Source organism: Phasianus colchicus, chromosome 3, assembly GCF_987193195.1.
Source record: "Phasianus colchicus chromosome 3, bPhaCol1.hap1.1, whole genome shotgun sequence".
NCBI classification, from domain to species: domain Eukaryota; kingdom Metazoa; phylum Chordata; class Aves; order Galliformes; family Phasianidae; genus Phasianus; species Phasianus colchicus.
The window spans coordinates 7,299,022-7,321,894 of record NC_143438.1 but is presented as its reverse complement, the minus strand read 5'-3'; the positions used below and the strand labels follow the sequence as shown (position 1 = coordinate 7,321,894).

At 42.8% G+C, this 22,873-nt stretch overlaps 1 long non-coding RNA gene across 1 annotated transcript in view; it reads right to left on the bottom strand.

Annotated features, from left to right (window-relative positions):
- Positions 1–3,372: 3,372 nt before the first annotated feature.
- LOC149918388 (uncharacterized) overlaps positions 3,373–22,873 on the bottom strand; it is an 87,021-nt gene continuing 67,520 nt past the window's right edge. The window contains exons 2-4 of the long non-coding RNA XR_016465415.1: positions 10,533–10,638; positions 8,710–8,914; positions 3,373–3,899 (exon numbers count right to left, since the gene is read on the bottom strand). This is a non-coding gene — a long non-coding RNA (uncharacterized LOC149918388). The remainder of the gene's footprint in view (positions 3,900–8,709; positions 8,915–10,532; positions 10,639–22,873) is intronic.

Below are 22,873 nucleotides of genomic sequence, written 5' to 3'. Positions count from 1 at the left end.
TGAAAGCTGCTGGAGTCTTTGGTCTCTTCAAGTCAATAGGGTCCATGACAATCCCTGTGTAAATAACTTCAGTGTTTCCTGTTAACTCACAACCTAATTAGAATCTAGGTAATAGAAGGATGATATCTTTGACCTTTCCTACATCAGAACTGGCTATACTGGCTGCCAAATTGATAAAGATATCTTTGTTCTTAAAGTAGAGGCTTGGATTTTAGAAGGTAAAGCTACATTTCCTTTTCACCTCTCCTTCCAACAAATGCATGTCTTCGCCCTCATCACAGCAGCTACAGCAGCTAGCTATCTGCCAAATTGCCTTATCCAGGATCAGGCTCTCCAGAATGCTGAGAATGGCAGTCAAGAAAATCAGCTCTATATCAGTGTCACTCCTTGTTTTATGGGGAAAGTCTGCTGTTCTGAGGTACAATTTATTTCAATGTGTTCCATAAATACTATGGAATCTGATGAGTGTTTTCTCCCACTCTTGAGTAAATGTGACATACATTAGGGAGAGATAGCTCCGGTGCTGAGAGATAGATGGTTCTGTGCCTAATATGACTTCATTTTGTCTATACCTTTGCATTTCCAGAGAGTCCCCAGCTGCCACTCTATCATGGCAAACTGCTACAGCACTTTACAGAGATGTACACAGTCTTCTCTTCCATTTGTTTCCCAATCAAAATGAAATCCCTCTGAACAGGAATCCTCCTTCAGACTTTTCATGTTGAGAAATCGTAACCTTACCTTTTAATGTTCTGGATCCCACTCACACTGTGGCAATTTCTTATTGTCAGACCCTGTCTTTGCACCCCTGGCACATCAGTGGAGTTGCATGGAAGAAGAGTATTTGGAACAGAGTTTGGTCTTCAGGAGCACAGAGGAATGACACTGATTTTTATTATTAGATATTCAGTCAGGAGCGCAGAACACAAATGGCCACATCTTACAGAATCCTAGAATGGTTTGAGTTGGAAAGGAGCTTAAAGACAACTTCCTTGACAACTTTCCCCATCACCACCAGCATCAGAAAATCACTGTACTTGATGCTATATGAGCAAATATTGCTTTCATTTGAATTATTATTATTTTTTTAATTCTAACTCATTTCATTCACTCTTTCTTTTGGGCAAAACCAGATGAAGAACTGGGAATTAAAAGGAGAATTTCCTGTCATTATGTTCCAGTGATGGTAACACTTCAGCAAGGAAGGACTGTGTTGTACTTCTGGCTAAAACATGTCAAGTCACTTGATAGCAAGATGATATAATTTGGTCCTCAAGCATGAGAAGATGAAGTGTCCACACTGGAAGGGTCTGAAAATTGGACTCCTCAGATAATTCAGTTCCTCAACTTCAACAGGTTCTTCTCCAGACATAAACAAATATATAGAGATTTTTATTTTAAATATATGCAATTTGTCATATATAGGAAAATGTCCATAAAAATGACAAACAAGCCACATGGTAGCATTCTGAAAGCAGATGTCTATTTCCAGGTAGCAGAATATGAAAGTACCTTAATGAAGGTTGTAGGATGTCTTTCTTTTCCCTAAACAAATAATTTTCCTTGATTTTGGTCTCAATTTCTAGAAAAAGAGTGAAATACTATAGTTGAACTTTGCCCATATGCTTAGGTTTGGATGGTAAGAGGAAAAGTTTTTTGTTCAGTAATTCAGTTCAAACTGTTAAATTTTGGTAAAGTTATGAACAAAAGGAAGTAAGGTGTTGCAGTAGAAACTGCAGCTGGTATGGCCCTCTAAAGCAGAGTTATCCTCATGCAGGATGGATATCTATGTCTGCAGTATGGACTGCAGAATAGCCTGTCTAATAGAGATGTCAGAGCCTGCAGGGGAAGGTGCTGGCTGCTGCCTTATGAGAAAAAGAACAGCCAAGAGTCAGAGTTTGGGTGTGGGCAATACGATATCGCAGAAAGTGAATTAGACACTTCCTCTGAGCCTTGGATGAACTAAAGAATCTGAGGTGACATAAGAAGTAGAGCCTTGGCAGCGAGTCCATAGGCATCTTGATGTTCAGCCCTGCCCTAGACAATGAGTAAACCTTTCTTTGCAGAGTAGGATTTTCATGTGAGCATTAGAATTTCTCCATCGAATCAATTCCTGAGTAAATTCAAAAAGGTTGAAAGTGTGAACCAACTGGAGAAGCTACAGAATCGCCTGTGTTAAGTGAGATTACCATGGCAGAATCCCACATGAGAGTGTCAATTTTCTCCTGCTATAAAGTATGCTGCCCAGCTAGTACGTGCTTCCTTATGAAGTCTCTGAAAAGGGTGCTGTTAGATAACACAGATCTGCCAATTTCTTTATGCTTAGATCAGTGGTAGACTGAAGACAGGGATTACTACATGATCTTTGAGGTTCCTTCCAACCCAGGCCATTCTATGATTACGACATAGACAAATGTCTTGTCAGGGTCATGAACTAACCCACACAGATTAATTTCTTTTTTTTCAGAGTTCTTGTGTTTGCTTTTTTATCAGTCAGTCAGTGTGAGCAGCTAGCAGGCTCTCATTTTGTCTTTGAAGAATGCAACCTTTTAGGTGATGCAAACAGTGTTAGGAACTTGGCATAGTTATAGGATAAAATCTTTAAAACAGAATGTCTATGCTTTGTGCAAATGCAAACAAATGCCCATAGTTGGGTAGGGACAAAGGATGAAGGAAGTGCTAGTATGGAAACACTGCTCCAGGACAATTGCCAGGGAAGCTTACAAGTACTGGCTGGAGTCTATGTAGAGCTGAGGGAGGATAAAACATGATGGTACATGACGGCATATTGCACAAAATGTCCAAGAAAAAAACAAATGAGCAAAGACAAAAGTGAACAGAGAAGCTAGAATAAAAGAGAACTGTCGGAGAAAGGAGCAGCAAGCAGCAGCAAGGTGGCAGAGGCACAGCACTTAATCAAAAATAAAGAGATGAAAGTGTCCAGGAGGGAAATATTTTAGCACTGTAGCAGGATAAGCTTGCAGACAAACACTATTTACTTCCTTGGACAGAAGTAAGTCCTCATGCTTTACACAACAAACAAAGCTCTGGTAGCGCCTCTTATGTCAGCTCACCCAGCTTTCTCCATGTAACCACCCAGGAGGAGGGTGCTTGGGAGCATTTCCATGGGACAAAATTCCAGGCCAGGGATGTAACTTGAGGCATTTCTTGGTACTCTTCAAAAGTTTAACCTCCACTTCTTTCTTTTTTTTTTTTTTCTTTTTTTTTTTTCTTTTCCCCCTGTAGTGGCACAGGGATTGCTCATGTCACCAGTCAGAGCTCAGGCTCGCAGTCCTGGGTTGAAACTGTAGGGTAAATCCACACCAAATGTTCATACTGTCATAACAGCACTGGTGGGCATGGAAAGTTTTTTACCTCTTTCTTTCTTGGAAAGTTTTGGTGAGTAAGGTCTAGAAACAAGAATGACATGCAGGGATGAGGAAGGAGATGTAGCAGGGGATGGTCAGAAGAAACAACTTATTTCAAACAGCTGTGTTGTGCACGTGTCATGACTCATCAGGAAGTGAATCTGCATTGGAAACTGAAGAGCAAAGGAAAAGTCATGACAGGTTTTTATTTGGATTCACAGTGACTTTTCTCAGTCTTTTTGGACTTGGCTTCCTGCAGTGATGGGACTGGTCAAGGCATTTTTAATTAAGTAACCATTCCAGCTAAAGCTGTTAGTAATAAGCAAGCTGTCTGGCTTACGTGAGTGGGGATCAGTCAGCCTGTTCACCAGTTCAGATGTGCTCAGCTCCGGATGGTAGCAGTTGTTCTGATCAGATGTTGCAGTGGTGGTGTCTGCAAGCTTGGAAATCTTGGCATAGTTTTCCTTGGCCATGGGTCCACGTTGTAAGGAAGAAGGACGAGTCCTCATTAAGGAGTTTCCTTGGAAATCTCTGCAGAGACCAGAAAAGCATAGATATAAATCCTACAAATTGGTCAACTTGCTGCTCACAAAGCAAGTCATCACAACCCTGTCACAGAAACAAGGGATCATCCCATGCAGGATCTCCAAGCACCTTCTGGTGAAGGGAAAGAAAGTGCCTGACAGTCACTTGCCGTTACCATCTGGTTTCTGTGGGAGTCCCTTTGTGCTCTAAGAAGCCATTATAACAAATGACAAAGATCATGCCACTTTAATTTACGCAACAAGAAAAGATGTAGAATTTTGAGGAAAATATATAGGAAATATATAGGAAAAAAAATCCATCTCCCTCAGTGAAAGCTGAGTATGGAAACCTATAATCAATCAGTGATATCCAGAATGGTAAAAACCCATCTTTGAAAGAGAAGGAAGAGGTTTGAGTTGAATTTTCATTCAGTCACTAAGGACTGCTTTATACCTAGTATGGAATTCCTTTAAATAGGGTCTGGTCTTGCTCCCCCAACATACCAGAGCAATATTCCATTCAGTTGATAAGTGCAAGATCAAGCTCTTAACTCCTCTAGATCCAGATATTTTAAGGATTTTTAATTTAGTAGTTTCATCTGAATAAAGAATAAATATTATTTTTTCCACTGCAGTAAACAGAAAGTAATTGTGCCAAAATTCCTGCTACTGTGTGAATGTGGAAAACCTGATAGTTTCTTCAGCTATATTATTCGGACAGCTTCTGGCTTGCTGTGGTTTCTTCCCACTGAAGATATACAGCCCTTTGAAATGTGAGTTGCAGGAGAACTGCTAATTAATACATATGCCAAATGTAGTGCTGTAACTAAGGAAGATGCTATGACATGGCTAAGATACTTGTTCTCTTGAACTTAGGTACTTCAGTTAAGTATGAAATACAGCATTCACTATTGGGACAGTGGTGGGGAAGAGAAGAAACTTTCAGGTGATTTAGATGCTGGGAACTATACTGTGAGCTAAATTGGCTCTGTCAATACAAATCTATGTAACCATTTTTGTCAAATAGGGAATAATCCCAGGTTTGAGGTTCTTTGTTCCTGGAATGCAGATAAATGCATGCCATTCTCTCCCCCTCCCGCCTCCACCCAGACCCAAAAGTGGATTCAAAACTGGCAACTCTCATGATACTTTTTTTGTTCTTCATTCATAAATAATATGGCTAATATTGAGTCAGAGAGAGAAAAGATGATAGTAAATACCGTGTTTTGTCAAATGAACCCCTCCTCTTCCCCTCTAGCTTTCTATTTTAAATTACTTGGGCCCAGTTTCACTGAAAAGGGTAAAACCCTGAGCCTAAAGAAAAACCAAAAAGTAACTTTAGTCCCTTCACCCTTGGACTGCAGATGTTAAGAGTGGAGGGCCCATGCCCTGGTGCCCATCTCACAACAGCTTACTGTTGTGAGAAGTACAGCCGCCTTGCTGGGGGAGCTTAGTAAGGTGGGGGGACACATCACCTCGCAGTGGCATCTTGCTCTGACAGGTGGTCTTAGCCTCTGAGTCCTACAGCTGTGCAGGTGGGACCATCCTGTCTCTGTGTCCCCATGCTGACAGCAGGGTTTGGTTCAGCTGTTGTGTGGAGGTGTGGAGCTAGCAGTCATCTCTGCTGAATCATAGAATCGTAGAATCACCAAGGTTGAAAAAGATCTTAAAGATCATCTAGTCCAATCGTTCATCTACCACCAATATTCCCCAATAATACCTCCAGGGACAGTCATTCTATCACTAGCTGGGCAGCTCATTCCAGCACCTTACCACTCTTCCAGAGAAGAAGTTTTTCCTGGCAAACAACCTGAACTTCCCCTGGTGCAAATTGATGCCATTCCCTCTCATCCTATCACCAGAAACCTGGAAGAAGAGGACAGCTTCCAGCTTGCCACAACCTCCTTTCAAGCAGTTGCAAAGAGCTGTAATATCTCCCCTGAGCCTCCTCTTCTCCAGATTAAACAATCCCATTTCCCTCTGCCACTCCTCATAAGACTTGTGCTCCAGACCCCTCACCAGCCTTGTTGCCTTTCTCTGGACACTAGAGAAGGCTCTAGAGCCTCAACATCCTTCTTGTAGTCAGGGGCCCAAAAGTGAACGCAACCCTTCAAAGTGCAGCCTTACCAGAGCTGAGTACAAGGGGTGAAACACATCCCTAGTTCTGCTGGTAACAATCTTTCTGATACAAGTCAAAATGTCATTATTTCTGATACAAGCTATTGGCTTTCTTGGCCACCTTGGCACACTGCTTGCTCACTTTCAGACAAATGTTGACCAACACCCCCAAGTCCATTTCCTCCACACAGACTTCCAGACACTCTGTCCCAAACCTGTAGCACAGCCTAGGGTTGTTGTGACCAAAGTGACTCAGCACTTGGTCTTGTTGAACTTCATCCCATTGGCCTCAGACGAGTGATCCAGCCTGTCCAGATCCCTCTGAAGGGCTTTCTTACCCTCAGGCAGATTAATACTTCCTCTCAACTTCATGTCATCTGTAAACTTCCTGAAGGTCCCCTTGTCCAGGTGATCAATGAAGATAGTAAATAGGACAGGCCCCAGTACCAACCCCTGAGCAACACCACTCATGGGCAGTTGCCAGCTAGATTTAACCTCATTCACCACCACTCCCTCCGGCCAGTTTTTTGCCCAGCAAAGAATGTACCTGTCCAAGCCATGGGCTGCCAGCTTCTCCAGGAGAATACTGTGACAGACAGTGTCAAAGGCTTTGCTGAGGTCTAGTTAAACTATGCCAACAGTACCCACATCCTAAATCATGCTGGTCTAGTTCTCTCTCCCTCACACAATAAATGGATTGATAGATTGAGATTTAATTAAAAATGATCAGCTACTGTAAGGACAAGCTTTTTTTTTCCCACTTTTTTTTTTCCCCTAGGCACTCAGTTTACATGTTTACTGTGCTAAAAACAGTTACGAGCAATCTGGATAGCCCTCTGTTAGCTGTGATGAAAACATTCTTCAGCATCTCTGATGGTGCCTGCCACTGACAAGCCTGAGAAACACTGTAGTTAAATGGAGAATGAGCCTGGCTTTCTAAAAATCATATGGTGAAGACCTGATGCTGTCTTTCTCCTGGGGTCAGTGTAGTGCATCACCCCTGGCAGGACCTGGCTGGCACTGGTGTCCCTTTGGGGATTCCCATGGACACCATCACCATGTGCCTCTCAGAGATCTGGTAAGAGATACAGATGTGGCTGGCCCAAAGCTCCCCACTGGGGCTTGATGCTCCTGACTGCCACATCAGCCAGGAGGAGGAATGGCACACATAATGCTTTACCATGCCTGGCCTTCAGTGAACCTGGGCATACAAAAACAAGCCTGCATCCAGCACAGTGCTACAGCCACAGCTAGTTCCCCTTAAGATAATGCCACCCTTCAGGGCACACCAATGCCCCCTATTCCAGCAGCAGCAGCAGCTATGAAAGCCCTTTCCAGGCTCTCCACTGCCCATTCCCTGGTGCCACTCCTATTCAGCCATTCACTGCCCTCCGTCTCTTGCCAGCCAGGAGCCACAGGTCAGCCTACAAAAATCCTCAGGGGCCAAAGGAAACCGCTCCAGTGGGGCTGACAGCAGAGAGGATGCTTATTTCTCCTACCCTGTAAGAAAGCAGCCATGCATCCCCTGCTGCTCTGCAAGTCCTGGTTTGTTCTTTTGATGGTGTAAAAACTGTCCTTCCTTTCCATCTCACACACAACATGAACATAGACATGAACAGAAACCTCTACTTAATCTCATTGTTAGGACTTTTTTTTCTTCCTTTCAGGTGCTAGTGAGCTGTAGTGAATCAGAAGATCCCCAAAGCAAAGCTGCCTCATTACCAATTTTGAAAATGCCCCTGTCCATCATTATCAAATATCCTAAATACCCGTGTTCAGCAACATTCGGCCAGTACTTAGATTATGAGTCACTGGGTAATTTAGCCCTGCGAGGGAGATTGTAAGCCTTTCCCCTCCGCTCTTTTCCAGAGAGGAGATGCCAGTGGGGGACCTTCATTAATATTCACTGTAACGTACATCTGTTTGCCCCCTCAGCCACTGCATGAAAACAAGGGAGAGGGGGAGAGCAGAGGGAGTGCTTCAGAACGTTTTGCAGCTCAGGCAATGATGCTCCCTCAGCTGCTCTGCCAGCCTGGCAGGGATGGCAAACATTTGCCCTCGATATGAGCCGCTCTTCCTGGCCTTACGAGCACTGAAGCATCTGAAATTAGAGAGGCACTGGCTCTTGCTGAAGCATTGTAACAGAGCTGAGGGTGATAACGCCCATAAACACTCAGTGTTAGGGCTGGATCATGGGTGTGGGTGCGGGTGACCCACTTAGGATTGCATTGCTGTTGTTCAGAAAGCCTCCCAGTCTCCCTTCTGTCCCACTGAGACTCAGCTACGACAGAGTCATACTTCATATTCATCTATAGGAACATCTGGCCCATGTCTAACATTTAATTTCCACACCATTAGAGTCAAACAATACGTGTACATCAGTAGATAATGTAATGCATTATCACGCAAGGCAGAGAGCAGCAATTTATTAGCCTAATTTAAAATAGCCTTCAGCAAAAAATAGTGCATCTTAATTCATGGATCTGAAAGGAATGACATATTTTCCTGTAAAATGCAAAGGTATGAACAGAGACATGCTTTTCCACAGTGGTGCATATATTATTTCTTTTTCTTGTAAATCTTTTAAAAGATGAAATATCAGTTCTCTCCACACACACACACACACACACAAAGGAAAGATAAAGGAGAAAGTTCAAAACCAAGGTAGATCCATAATAATACAAAAGGAGAGATCTTACCAAGGGGACGAAAGAGGAAAAGCTGACCCAGAACACAAGCAAAAGTGACCTTCCTTTGCAGCAAAGTTGTGATCTGAATGTGAAGATCACTCAGGCTCTCCATGCTTGTACTTGAACAAACCCAGGCTCTTCAAGTGCATATTTTCTCTTTTTTATCTGTTTTATAAATCTGTCCTTTCTATTAAAGGACATCTCCCAGGTAAGACTAGAAAAAATAAAATAATAAAAAAATATATATATCAAAGCAAATTAGAAGCCTTTGCCACCCTAGCAAAACAAGATACTTTTCAGAAGAAAATGATCTGCCTTTGATTAAAGTCCACAACTTGTTTCAGAAAGAGGGGAAACTGCCTTCCCAAATGGCAGAGCAACCCCAGGCTTCTGTACCACCCTGAGTTTACTTCAGCTCTTTGAACCAGAGTGACTGTGCTCACTTTTTGTTAATTAATACACCATAGGCTCTGACCATACTGCTCAGCTCCTCTCTACCATACTCAAAGTTAACAGATGTCTGAAGCTGAGATTTCTGCTTGGCATCATTTCTCTCTCTCTCCTCTTTTTATTTGACATCAAAATGTTACTGAACACAATACCCAGGCGGGAGGCTCAGAGCAGCATCTCCCCTGTACATCTGACTTGTTTTTCCGCAGTGGAACAACCATGCTGGGAGAATGGAGAGCACCTGAAAAAAATGTGCAGTGTTCAAAGCAGAACTTTTAGGTGACCAGGAAACCTTGAGCATACCGTACTTATCTCCAAAATCTGTATCAACACCACCCTTGTATTGCAGCACCTGAATGGGGATTCCCAGGATCTCAGTTGGGGACTTTGTCCCTGAGAACATATAAATAAAAATTCCAAACAAAAGAAGCCTTGCAGTTAATTATTCATCCAGTGTCGTAGCCATCACGGTGTGGTGCTCCATTCAGTGACCTGAATACACCTAAAGCACATCATCTGTGTGGGGCTGAGGGGCTGGGCAGGGAGGAAGGGTCACCTGCTCCCTTTGGCTGCTAACAGCTTGCTGACAGTTCAGCCAGGTCAAGTATAGCCTGGCGGTGACCCAGCAGTGACAAAAAAGACCCCCATGTGCAAGGACATTGAAACTGGGGAGACAGCCAGCACAAAGCATCCCACAGCAAAATGGTGACAAGGCATGCCTGACAGCAGCAGCAAGGGAAGTTCTGGAGCTGAAGCTCAAAACTTCCTGCCTTTGACCAGATTAAGCTAATTTTATTTCAACCAGGGAGATAGCCTCCTGCTTGGAAGAAGATAGGTACTCCTGTGTTCATAAAAATGCTCTGCTAATGATTTAAAGCACGAACAGCAGCAAAAATGGGCAGGATCCAAGATCCAGGTGGGTGATCCAACTCTGCAGTCAAATAGAGCACTGCTCTTCTGGAAAGATGAAGACTATATAAGCAGAAAATTTGGGAGATTTGGAGAGTATCTCACCTGGCACATGTTAAAAGAAAAACAATAAATCTTACACCAAACAAAATTGGTATCATAAAATCATAAATGGCTTGGGTTGGAAAGAACCTTAAAGATAATCTATAGTACAATATAATTAACTCATATAATCCAACCTGTCTTTTGTACTAGAAGGATTCATTTCAATGGTTCATTGATTGGCTGCAATACAGCACTATTGCTTGGGGCAGGCAGCATGGGGTAAAAGTCCTAATGTATGTATGAAGGAAGTGAAAGAACAGTAGCAGAAGATTTTGGATACCCCTCTCAGCTGCAAAATACAGGGAGTCTTCTATCTACCTAACCCCATGGTACACAAAGTGCCTTGGAATAAATCTGGTATATCTTACCTGGCCTTCTCTTTATCATCCTGTTATTAAGAGGCAGTTGGACATGTTCTCCTGGCACAGTAACTAGCCTTGCACGGATGTAGCTTGTGCTCAGATACCTGCATCTCTGTAGGAAGGAAATAAGACAAAGAAAAGGTGCTTGCATTAATGCTGCCTCAGGGCACCAGCAAGTTACGGGTTCGTGGGTTTTACAAGACTACTTACTATGCTATTCAATTAAAAAAAAGAGCAGTTACCATAGCAACACCCACATCTAATGGCTCTTATGCTACCTCAGAGATACAAAGCACCTTCTTACAGAGATACATTGACCAATACAGCATGTAGTGGGAAGTTTTATGCTTCTAGCAATGGTTTAAGGGGGAGTATGTGCGTTCCAATAAGCAGACATATTTATATCCCCAGGTTGTAATATTAATTTGTAACAAATTATTTTGTTTCCTTAATATCTCTTTTCTTCTCATTACCATTTCCTTTCTAATAGCACCGTCATTTTTCTTCCCCCCACAACCCCGGATGGATGATATTTGATTAAGTACAGGATGAGATTTGCATATGGGAGCTCAGGGATAGGTCCAGCAGTGAGATGGGTCATATCTGCCTGTAGATCTTGTATCTAGGAAATGCTCCTACTTTATCTCAGCTGAGCAGTCACAGCCAAGTGGAAGCCAGGGGCTAGTAGGTGTTTGTGGAAAGCACTGCGTTGTTATCACTGGTAAAGGATGGGTTTCCATTCCAGAAAAGAGATGGAAAGCAACCTTTTTTATTTCCGTTGCCCTGGAGATAAAAGAGGGAAGGGTGGGGGATCATCTCCTTCAGGAGTGGACAAGAGGTGGAAGTTGGGCTCTTGGCCCTCCTCAGCTGAGGGGAAGAGAAGTCATGGGTCCTTCAAACACAGTGAGAGTCAAGCTGCCATCCCCACAGGCACATCAGAGCTCGGGGTCACTGTCAGGATGGTGAGGAAGAGGACTTGAAGGAAGAGTAAAGTGACAGCAAGGCCTCAGGACATCCTCTCACCCTGCGGCCCTTTATACAGACATTTCACTACTCAGCAACATGTCACTGAGGATGCATGCACTACTGATGGAAGAGCAAGATTCTGCAAGGTGCTGCATCCTTTGTCCCCACCTGGTCCTTTAAATGCTTCCCCACACTCCTGGGCCATCACCATTTGTGCAGGGAGGACAGCGGGATGACTCCTGCCCTACAACTGACTGGGGATCCCAGGGAGCTGCCAGGCAATGCAGGATGCACAGAGCTCCTTATCCTCCCTTGCCAAAGCCCACAGTGGGCCCTCTGGGTCCAGCCCATTTGTCAGCCACTTGTGCTCCCAGCAGGTTTCTGAGAAGCAGGGTTGGAGCTGACCATCGGTTTCCAGAAGGGAAAAAAGAAAGCGAATCCTCAGTAACCTCTGATTTGCAGTCTTCTAATTGTCTAGCCAGCTCAGCAGGAGAGGAACTGCACATTTGTCCTTCCTATACCAAATACTATTTGTAACATTACAAAAAATTCCAGAAGAAAAAAAAAAAATTAAAAAGAGATAAAGAAAGGGATATAAACAGATTAATCACAGTAATTACTATTTAGATATAGATTATCTGCATAAACACAGCACACCGGCATTTTATTTCTGCAGCACGACTGAGAAATCTTTCCCATTCAATGTGCAAGGCTGAATATCAGTTCCATGTTATTTTTCCATGAACACAGGGCTCTATGTATTATTTGCAATGCTCCTAATTTTTAATTACCCCATATTAAAACAATGGGATGATATATGATGAGTGAAACCAAGCATATGTTAAAAATGTCTAAACAGTTTTACCTGGGAAAATGAACAGAAACATAAATTGCTTGTATTGCATATTTAAAAATTCAATAGCAAGCTAAAATTATCATTTGCATTAATGTATTCTGAAATATGAATTATTAAGCGATTCACATTTGGCACAACAAAAGCCAGTTTGGAGAACCTAACTTTAGCCTGAAGCATTCCTCTGCAGCCTTATCTTCCCATTTCCTTCTAAATAGTGCTAAATATATAGCGGAGGTTCTTCTAATTGGAAAAAATGTATACACAACAAAAAGAAAAAAAACATCCCCACATTTCCCAGAGGCTTAAAAAAATATCTCAAACAAAAGAAATTCAAATATTCAGTGCTGTTCCAGTCTTTCTCCCTTTCCTTTTTTAACTCCCTTTGTACTTAGCACTCCTGAATTTTTTTTCTCTTCTTTAATCCCACCATTTGGGTTCTTTTCTTTCCTTGTTACATCCCTTCCTTCTTTAAATACAGTTTCATTGTGTGGAGGCCAAGGCACTGACCTGCAGCAGAAATGAGTGCTGTGCTGGGGAGCAGCTGGGGGACAGAGGCTGGACCTGGAGGATCCACCAAGGTCTGGCCAAGGGATTTCTCCACCTACAGGACAGAAGAGCTGCCTTACCTCAATACACAGGAGCACAGTGCCAGGACACAGCCTGTAGGATGGGGTGGGGGGTGCTGGAAGCAGAAACATTATTTGGGGCTTCATCCAGCAAAATCTCAGTTCAGAGGCCACACTTCCTCCTCTGTACTGCATTAGAGAGAAGAAGCCTACCAGCAAGGTTTCTGGGACTGCAACTTGGAATTTGGAATTCAGGATCCCTTTTTTCCCTTTGTTTCAGGCTGTGCAAATGAGATCCTGATGAGTAATAGGACAAACGCATGCTAGTTAAAGAAGGATAACCCAATGATGGAAAAGCAGCCCCAAATCACTCTTGGACTCCTGTCTGCCTTCTGATGTGCTCAAGGTCAAGCAGTGAGTTAGTGGGAGAGCTGAAGTTCGCAGCCTGCATTCCCAGCACACTGCTTTAGGCTTGATTTCCCAGGGCATGTCCTTAGCTCCAGTTAACTTCATGGGAAGGGCAGCTGCAAAACAGCTTTGACAAACCAGGGCTGGGATGCTGCTGCTTCTCAAAACACGTTATCAGTCACAAATGCTGGATCTCTGATGTGTGCTGTACTAGTTTGCAGGCTTCCTCCTGCACGCAGACAAAAAGCACAGCGTTTTTTTCTGAAATTGAATTTCTTTTCATGCCATATGATTACAGATATATTCTGACTTGCTATTTCCACTGCTCTTATATACTAGTAAAAAGGAAAAAAAATGGTTGGGAAAAGGAAAAAAAAAACCTCTGTAGCTTTATTTCTATACAAATTCATTTCATATGCCAAGTGTTACACTGCTCTGGGAAAAGTGACACCAAAGGACTTATGTGTAATTATGTCTATGTGTTATGCATACACAAACACACGCACAGAGCCTGGTGAACCAGTGGTAATAAAGAGACAAAAAACGGACGTGACATTTACCCAACAAAATAAACATAGGTCAAAAAGAAGTCGCCATGGGATCATTAGGAGCACATTTATGCAGAAATGGCTTTAGACAGCCAGCAGTCTTGTTAGTCCAATATCTTGTCACCACATAAGGATTCTCAGGAACCGTTTCCCATGGATATTTTAATCCCAGAATCCTTTCATTAGAATAGGTATAAAGCCTATTCTTCTGAAACTGAAGAATTTCTCTTGCTTTTGTCAAATTTATTAACCTGGCTTGAAAACAGCATTATCTGGCTGAGGTCCTTAAAGTATCTGCTATGTTCTGAGTCCCTGAGATCTCCTGGAGCACTGAATATTTTAGTTACATGAATGCAAGCATACAAAATAATGTCTTCCAGCTTAGAACTTTTCCATGTTCTGGTACCAAGGTTCCATCATGTTCACTAGGAGAATACTAGTGCAGGCAGGAGCTGCAGAACAGGTACCCACACCTACAGAGCTCCCAAATTTCTGCCCAGAAAACCTCCATCTAGAGTGCAGCTCTCAAACTTATCCCCACTTTGTGCATGTTCTGCATTGGCTGACCCAGGTGGGCTGAGCACCACTTGAAGTATGCAGAGATCCAAGTATGTGGAGGCAGCAGTCAGCTTGAATTCCCATGTGAGCAGGGAAATGCCAAATGTAAGAGGAGTGTGCCTACTCTGGCTCCACTTGCCCTCAAATATGTATCTTGCACTTTGCTGCTTTGCACAACATGTGGTCCCTTAGTCTGAAGTAAACATGGACAGAGTGAGCTGGCTCCACCAACCCCAAAAATGTATTTCCAGGTAAATACACTGACCCTTGCAGGGATGCCTGCTGTCACAGAATCACAGAATTACAGAATTGCCAGGGTTGGAAGGGACCTCAAGGATCATGAATCTCCAACCCCCCTGCCACATGCAGGGCCACCAACCATTCCACCTAATGCTAGACCAGGCTGCCCAGGGCTCCATGCAATCTGGCCTTGAACACCTCCAGGGATGGGGCATCCACAGCCTCCCTGGGCAGCTGCTCCAGTACCTGGTCACTGGTGGTCTACTTCCCCTCATGTCTCCTCACAGGACAGAACTGAAACCAGAGGTTCCCCCAAGCCATCCCACACTTCATCTTTGCCCACAGCAAACCACGGCTGGGTAAAAGGGTACCTCACAGGCAACCCCATGTGCTGTACACCCTGCTTCACATCCCTTTTTGGCCAGATCTCCACGTTTCTGTTGGACCAGAAGCCCAGGGTGGAAAGAGCCCCTTTGGGGAACCTCATAGCCGAGCCCCAGGGCTTCTTCCCTTGCATCCATCTGCAGAGCCTCATGCCAGAAGAACTGGGGCAGCGAGTGCTGCTTGGGCCCCTTCTTGGAGAGAGTTTGCTCCCACCTGCCGAGCTCAGCCAGGCGGTGGTGAGTCAGGGGCCATGCTTGCCCATTTCTCCACATTGTTTCACGTTCAGTTCAAAACAAAGCTGTCAGTAATTAGCAAAACACAAGATATTTGAGAAACCAGATTTGCTGAGCTGCTATTTTAGTAAATCACAATGATGTCGCTGCCAAAATCATTACTTCTCCCCTCTGCCCCCTCCCTCCACTATCAGTGATGCGCTGTGAAACTGAAAAACTCCATGTGCAGGGAGAAAGTGAGGTTCAAAGGGAGTGGTGGTTTTTTGTTTGTTATACTACCAGTGCGAAACTTGCCATCAACAAATTGACAGCACTGTCTAAAAAATTCTCATTTCTTTGAATTTCTTTTGCTTTCTGGGCAATAATAAGCAAACTGGTTCTAATCAAACAAAACAAGCACCTACCAGAAGTTTTTTGAAGAAGTTATCATCCTCTTCCCTTAAACAGAGAGAAATTCAGGCTGGCAAAGTTGTAGCAATTCATGCAGTGCAGCTTGTAGGCCTGGACTGAAATCAAGTATGTGGGTTGCTCTGAAAGTAATGCCTCTTATTTTTTTCCATGGAAACTACAGTAGCTACAAAGAGCACAATAGCACTATTTGATAGACCAAATTCTCTGTTACAAAAAGATTATTTTTCAACATGGTCACCACCATTAGCCAATTCACACAGATGAGTCAACTGAGACTCTCTTCCTTTCATGGTGTGACAGCTATGGAGCACAGCTTATCTTTCACATCATTTTCACCACTGCAGAAATGTACCACCCACTGCCTCACTATCCACTGTTTGGTCACCATCAATGTTCAGCAGTTGAACACTGACAAATGTCAACGGGAGATGTTTCTTCTGCATGGAGGAATTCAGGGACACACCTCTGCTTCGTCCACATTTCCATGTCAGATATCAATCTGTCAGAATGTCCCTCTGCTGCCATCTGTCACATGGTGGGAACGTTCACCCTCTGCTGCCATACCACCAAAATTTGCCTTTGACATTGTAGCCCAACATAATAAAATAGGAGTCATTATTTTCAGAGCAGCCCTCATACACAACTGCAAGAGCTCAGGCCAGCATATTAACTGCTGGGCTTCGGTGTTGTTCTTTCCAGTGGATGAGCTTGATTGCAGAACATGCTCCCAACATGAGAGATTATCACGGGCCTTATTCTCCACCACTTAGTATTCCTTAGTATTTTAACATTTGCATAACTCTTTCAAAAAAAGATGTGCATATCTCACAAACTGGAACTGAGAATACTCACCGCAGTTCTTCAGCATTAGCCAAAAATAACCCACTAAACTCTATAGAACCTTATTGTCTAGACATGTATACATCTGCAGAAGATGCATATTCACAAGTCTTTAGGCTTTGAGTTCAAAAGTGCTACCAAATGACCTTGCTGTTTCTAAGAAATTAGGCAGAAGTCAGATACTGTCCAGAATGAGATTCCCTGGGAGTTTTCTTACAGGAACAGAGCTGGATGAGGCCAGATATTAAATAGGGTGGAAAAAGCAATATTAAAAGCTTGAGTCAAGACCTGTTGGAGTCATCAGAAATGTTTCTGTCTGACTTCTGTGGTCACTGGATCAAGCTGTGAAAGAACAATTCAGTATTCAAACTTCAGGACATCAAAGTCAGGCTATTTACACTGCTCCAAGGCATTTGGATTTGATAGCACTAGGGTTACCTACTATTTTTCATATAGGAGACAACTTCTTTAGGAAGCCATGTACAAAGTCTCAATTTAATGCAAGATTGCTAAAGTTAAACTCTCTGATTCAGTTGATTAGCACTTTTTTTTTTTTTTTTTTTTTTTTGCCTCATTATGACATTTTCTGAAGTGCTTAAACAGCTGAAGAATACAAACCAATTAGAATGAATTTAAGTCTCCTTAAAAAAGGAGGTATTTTCAGAGGTGTTCAGTTTGGATACCCTTTCTCCATTAGAATTGAGTGAGAACAGCACCAACTTTCCAAAAACTAGCTTTGAAAATCATCTCACCTTGAATTCTTTTTATGGACTACACAATATTTTTCCATATATTTCCCAATACATTTACACCATCTTTCTCTTTTAGCAGGTGCTTCTACCAAACAGAAGAAAGCTGCAGTACATACACAACCAAGACAACTCCTCCATTGAAACATTTGCTGCAGCATCACACTTCTCAACATGCAAGGCAACCTGCATCCAGGGATATGAGGAATTTCTCATTCTCCTCTCATTGGTGGTTTCCTACCACAGAGAGGCCCTTAAAATTAAAACAGTTTGCAACCAGCTCTGAGTAAGTTTCAGGATACAAAGCTGTCCTGTTATTCTCCATAATGAGCCATCTAGGCTGAGAACTGCTGTGGATTTTTATTCAGTTGTGCTCCTTCTTGGGAGCAGTAGGCACTCAATGTATCTGATGCACTGTTAATATGGGAATTAGCTTTCATGATTACACTGACCTCATCTTGAAGCATTTGCATAATTATTTCATGCTAAGTAGAACTGCTTCTTCATGTGTTGAGGCAACTTATTTGTACCATTTCCAACAGTACACATGGGAGCACTAGATTTCCTTGTAGTGTTCCTTCAAAATTGGGTCTACCATGTCTCAAGTTACTGGATGCACAAACACTTCTCCCCTTTCCTCCTCCCAGCAAAAGTTAGGTATGCTCTGGGAGTACCTGTTTGGTCGTGCATAGCAAATACTGAGGACCAAGAACTCTAGAGCTTGAGAAACTCCCCAGACCTTTGATAGATGAGATAGATGTCTGAGCAGCAGAAGAGTTGCTACACAGCTTAAATGGTTTTGCAGGTAAGGACAGGCAGAAAGGTGGAGGGAGAAGGGTTTGGGGCACCACGAGGTAGCAGATGATTGGGATTATAAGAAAAAGGTTTGTACTGTTCCAATACTAATGTTAGACTGTGTTAAGAGATGCTGTTCTGGCTCCTGATGATCCGCACCAAGATACTGTCCCTTCCAGCCCAGCCACAGGTGCTTGGCACAACTGGTAGCCACCACCTCTGCCACATCTCCAGGCTTAAACTCCAACACAGTAAAAGCAAAATAAATTTAGTTAGGTACATCTTTTATAGTTTTTTGTTTTGTTTTGTTTTTACGTATACACTTGGAACATTTTGCCCAGTTGAAGAGTGACAATGATACTGAGACAACTGCAAGGGCATAAAGAGGCAAATGCCAGTGAGTAAGGTAACTCATGAACGGATAAAAACAGGCTACATTTGGTAATCTATTAGCCCATATCAGCTGCAGCCAAAACTGCTATTTTACATCTGATTACAGCCTTTGTCTTTTAAAGAGCTCCGAGTCCCTTGCTGGATCTTAGCAGTTTCAAGAAATTATCTGCTATCTGCATGTTCTACTTTGCTTAGGTTTACAAGTAAGATTCTGCTCCTCCCTCAGACACTCTGGAGACACGAGACAGACGATTCCAGTCTGGATCCATTCCACTCCAATTACACACAGTTTTCTTGTAGCGTATTTTTAATTTAAATAAATCAGGAGGTTCCATTTAGCATGTTGCATTTGTCTTGGCATACACTTCACACATGCAGAAACTCTGTATTAAAGTTTTTTTTCATACAGCCGCTAGCAAAAGAATCAGCCAAATGTATCCCTGGTGTAACTCTACTGTCTTAAGCGTAGCTTCACCAGGGGCGTCCCATTTCTGTTCATCTGCCCATTCATTCTCATTCCAAAGGACAAAGCCCAAGAAAATATGTTTGTATTTAGTTAATACAGTGTATTCCCTGTACGATACACATTTATTTCTTCTGCACTTTCCTGCATTGTCTGCTGTGTTGTTCGTTTAAATGAGTTATTTTCACATTTATGTATCTTTCTGGTTTTACAGCAAATGCTGTGGCAATATTGATGTTGCGAGAAGAGGCACAGGGAAGTCAGGAAACATTACACTTTTTAAGTCGCTCTTTGCCCCATGTACATAAACGGGCAACTTTCAATCTGTTGGCACCAGCAAACACAATGTCCCTGGGGTGATGAAAGTGCCAATCTTCAAGGATCAGCTTTCAGCCCTATTTCAATAAGAGAGCTGAAGCAGCAGCATCAGAGAGGTGAGAGGTAGCAGGTTCAATAATAACATGTTGGTGGGACTTCACCTGGCTTCTAACTGGGTACACTGCTTCGCTTCAGCTGTCTATCTGGGCACTGCCATGTCTCCAAGTTTGCTGGAGCAGGCTTCAAGAGATGTTCCTCTATGCTTTATGAACCCCAGATAAGCAGAGAACAGCATGCTATGAGAGTCGGTTCAGGAAGAATGAAAGCAGAGTGACATCAGTCAACGAGGTAAGACTTGAGCGAGCTCCACTGCAATTAATTCTTGCCTCTCTCCTACTGAGCACTTTTATCAATGACATGGATGGATACATAACTGCATTCCAGACTAAGCCCATCCTGACAAAAAGAGTCAGTGGGAGTGATAAAGATCGCAAATCAGCCTGGGGTACTTGCTCAATTAGACACAAGCAAACAACATGTCTGTGGATGGATTCTCCACACTCATAGGGTGCACAGGCTGCTCCAACAGCCAGTGCCCAAAGTTGTGGTAGGTGACACAGCAGGTGGCTTGCTGGATAGAAATCCTCAGGCTGATGATTCAGCCATTGATGTGCTCAGTTAAATTAAGAGGATATCTCCTGCTGCTGCTGTGTCTCCTGTGCATTCCCCAGTGATCTGATCTCTCAGCACTGTGAATATTTCTGTGTGTTGAAGAACTGGAGAGCATTCAGAAAAGATCTAGTTAGGGGAATGACAGGCAGAGGACACATGAAGATGAGAGGATCAAGCAGCTCATTGCTCATCACGGAGAAGGCAAATGACATATTCACCATCAAAACAGGCAGCGGAAATCTGATCGGCAAATAGAAAATCAGAAATCAGTTCAGCAAATACATCATAATATTCTGTGGCTGGAAGTTGAAAACAGTCAAATTCAGAGTAAAGTTTACATGCAAATTTTTAACATTCAGGATAATTAACCAGCAGAATTATTTCCCAAGGGCTAATAGAGTATACATCACCATAAAACTTTTCAATCAAGAGAGAATTTTCTTTTTTCTTCAAACAGATATCCTCCATTACAAGGAGGAATTAATTGAGGCCAATGCTGCAGTCTGCACGATAAAGGAGATCACATTAAATATAACCCTCATGTTCTGGCCATTTTTATTGGGCGTAGAGGCCCAAAAGCAGGGTTGCAGAAACCACAAATTGTTCATATTTATTGCTACCACAAGCAGCGGCGGGCCAGAGCTAACATTATTAGGCTAAGCATTCATATGCTCAGTATCCACAGGGCAGTCACCTTGCGAGTCTCTGCTGGCCAAGGTGCTGTCAATCATGCAGAGACACATCAACCTCTGTTTCTCCTCAGAACAGGCTGATCCCCAGCCCTGCCTTCCTCCTCTCTGCCTCTTCTCTGAGGGTTTTTCAATCTTGTCAAGTCAATGATGTTTTTCTGCTTTCTTTCCCTGCTGAATCTCTGATGCCTTTGCTTCTCAGCTTCAAACTGTTACTAACCAGTACTGACTCAACAAGCTCACCTCTGTGGTCCCTCTTAGCTTCTGCCTTCTTGCCTTGCATGCCTTAGTAGCTTACCTAAAAAATCTCTCACTTCCAGATTAAAGTGGGAGTGACAGACTGAGCTCATCTCCATGAAAACTGAACTCTGATCACAGAAACAGTTTCAGCAGTACCTTTTTATTTCACAATCAATAAACAGACAAGGTAGCTGCTCCGAGACTTCACAACCTGCATCACAGACATCTTAACGAAAAGTGGCCACTCAGCCTGCTTCTGCATAAAGATTTCAAGCATACCCAAAGAGATGTAGACAGTGAGAACTGTTTCCACATTACCTCCGTGGAACGTGAGCCATTACTAGGAAAAAAATGGGAAATCAGCCATTAAAAACGAATTCTGCTGCTGTACATAAATAGTAAGGGGTGTGTATGAGACACGAATTTTAGACTATCTGATGTTAGACAAACAGACAATGCCAGGTACTGCTCTGCTCTTATGCTTCACTTTTTGCATATCTTTCGTTATGACTACTTAAAACCCTAAGGCATAGGTGTGTTTGTGGATGCTGTTTGTCAAAGTTCAAACATCTACACCAATTCTCAAAGTTGTCAGAATTGCTTAAAAAAAAAAAAAACAGAATAAAAAGAGTGCATTCCTCCCCCCATTCTCTGTAATTCAAAACTTCAAAAAAATCCAGAAGTATGAGATAGAATCCAGCAATTGGACTTTCTAGCACTGACAAGAGGCACTCTACTCAGTCCTTAATGTACTGCTTTGTAAGTCTCTGTAGCATGTGAATGTCCTGCTACCTACACAGAACCTGTGCCTGCACCCCCCCTCAACGCTACAAGCAGAGGAAAAAACCTCCTTCAAGCTTATTGGGTTTAAAATCAGCCATGAGCCCTTATTTGTGGATAGGCAAGTAACGTTTGTTTTGGCTGCAGTATCTTTTAAAAATGTTATATATTGCAGTGTCTGGAAACTACACTAATGGCTGTGTGTGACACTGTGATAGATGGATTACAGAGATAGATAACACTGGATATTTTTACGTACTTGTAACCTGATCAAAACATTTTCATTTTTATGTCTACTTCCAAGAGCAAAACAACAGGGAAAAAAAAAAAGAAAGAAAGAAAAAAAAAAACACAAAAAACCCCACAACACTACCAAAGATGCAAAAGAATCTGAGAGGACAGTGAAATTAATTATACATGTGTCGACCTTGAAATAAGATCCAAGTGAAACTTCAGCAAGGATGATACCGGGGCCTTGAGTGCCAATCATTTCACCATGTATGTGAAATGATAGTATGGAGAACTGACGAGTGCTTTTTTTTCCAAGCAAATTCATCCCTTTTGCACTGCCTTGATTTTGACAGCTCCAGTGGAGCCACTGCACCTTCTCACCTTGCTATCCACCCTCATGTTACCATGTGTCTCCCTGCAGGCCTGCCCATACTCCTGAGGAAAGTTAGGATACATCACTAAGGTCTCTCCAGATGCCAAAAACTCCCAATGGGAACATTCTTCAGTGCTATGTCAATGGCTCTCAAGGGAGAGCCCATCTGATGAAATTTGGCTTAAAGCTGAAAGCCAATAATCTAAATGCCACTTTGTGCTTATGAGACAAACATCTCCCCTTCCTTCGGTGAGTGAAATGAAACTTGTCTCTTCTTCACTTCCTAATCCAAGGAAGTGTTCTTGCATCAGCATCAGCATCTCTCAGAAATGTGTAAACATGACTTCGGTTCCTTTTTCAGAGAGCCTGAAAGATTACAGGATAACTGTTTTCTGAGCAGTTTGCTGTGCTTCCTTCTAACAGAAATGAGACAGGGCAAAGCTGTGCAAATAATTTGTTGGTTTTGCTTTAAATTGAAGTGCTTCCATTCTTAAAGAGACTGTTTCAATTTGGACTTGGCAATGTTTGGGTAGCTTCTTATTTAAAAGTACTCATTCATTTGCAGCCACAGCAGACTCTGAGCAGAGCATTACTTAGGTGCACGTCTGGGTTGTAAGTAAATGTGCATGTGTGC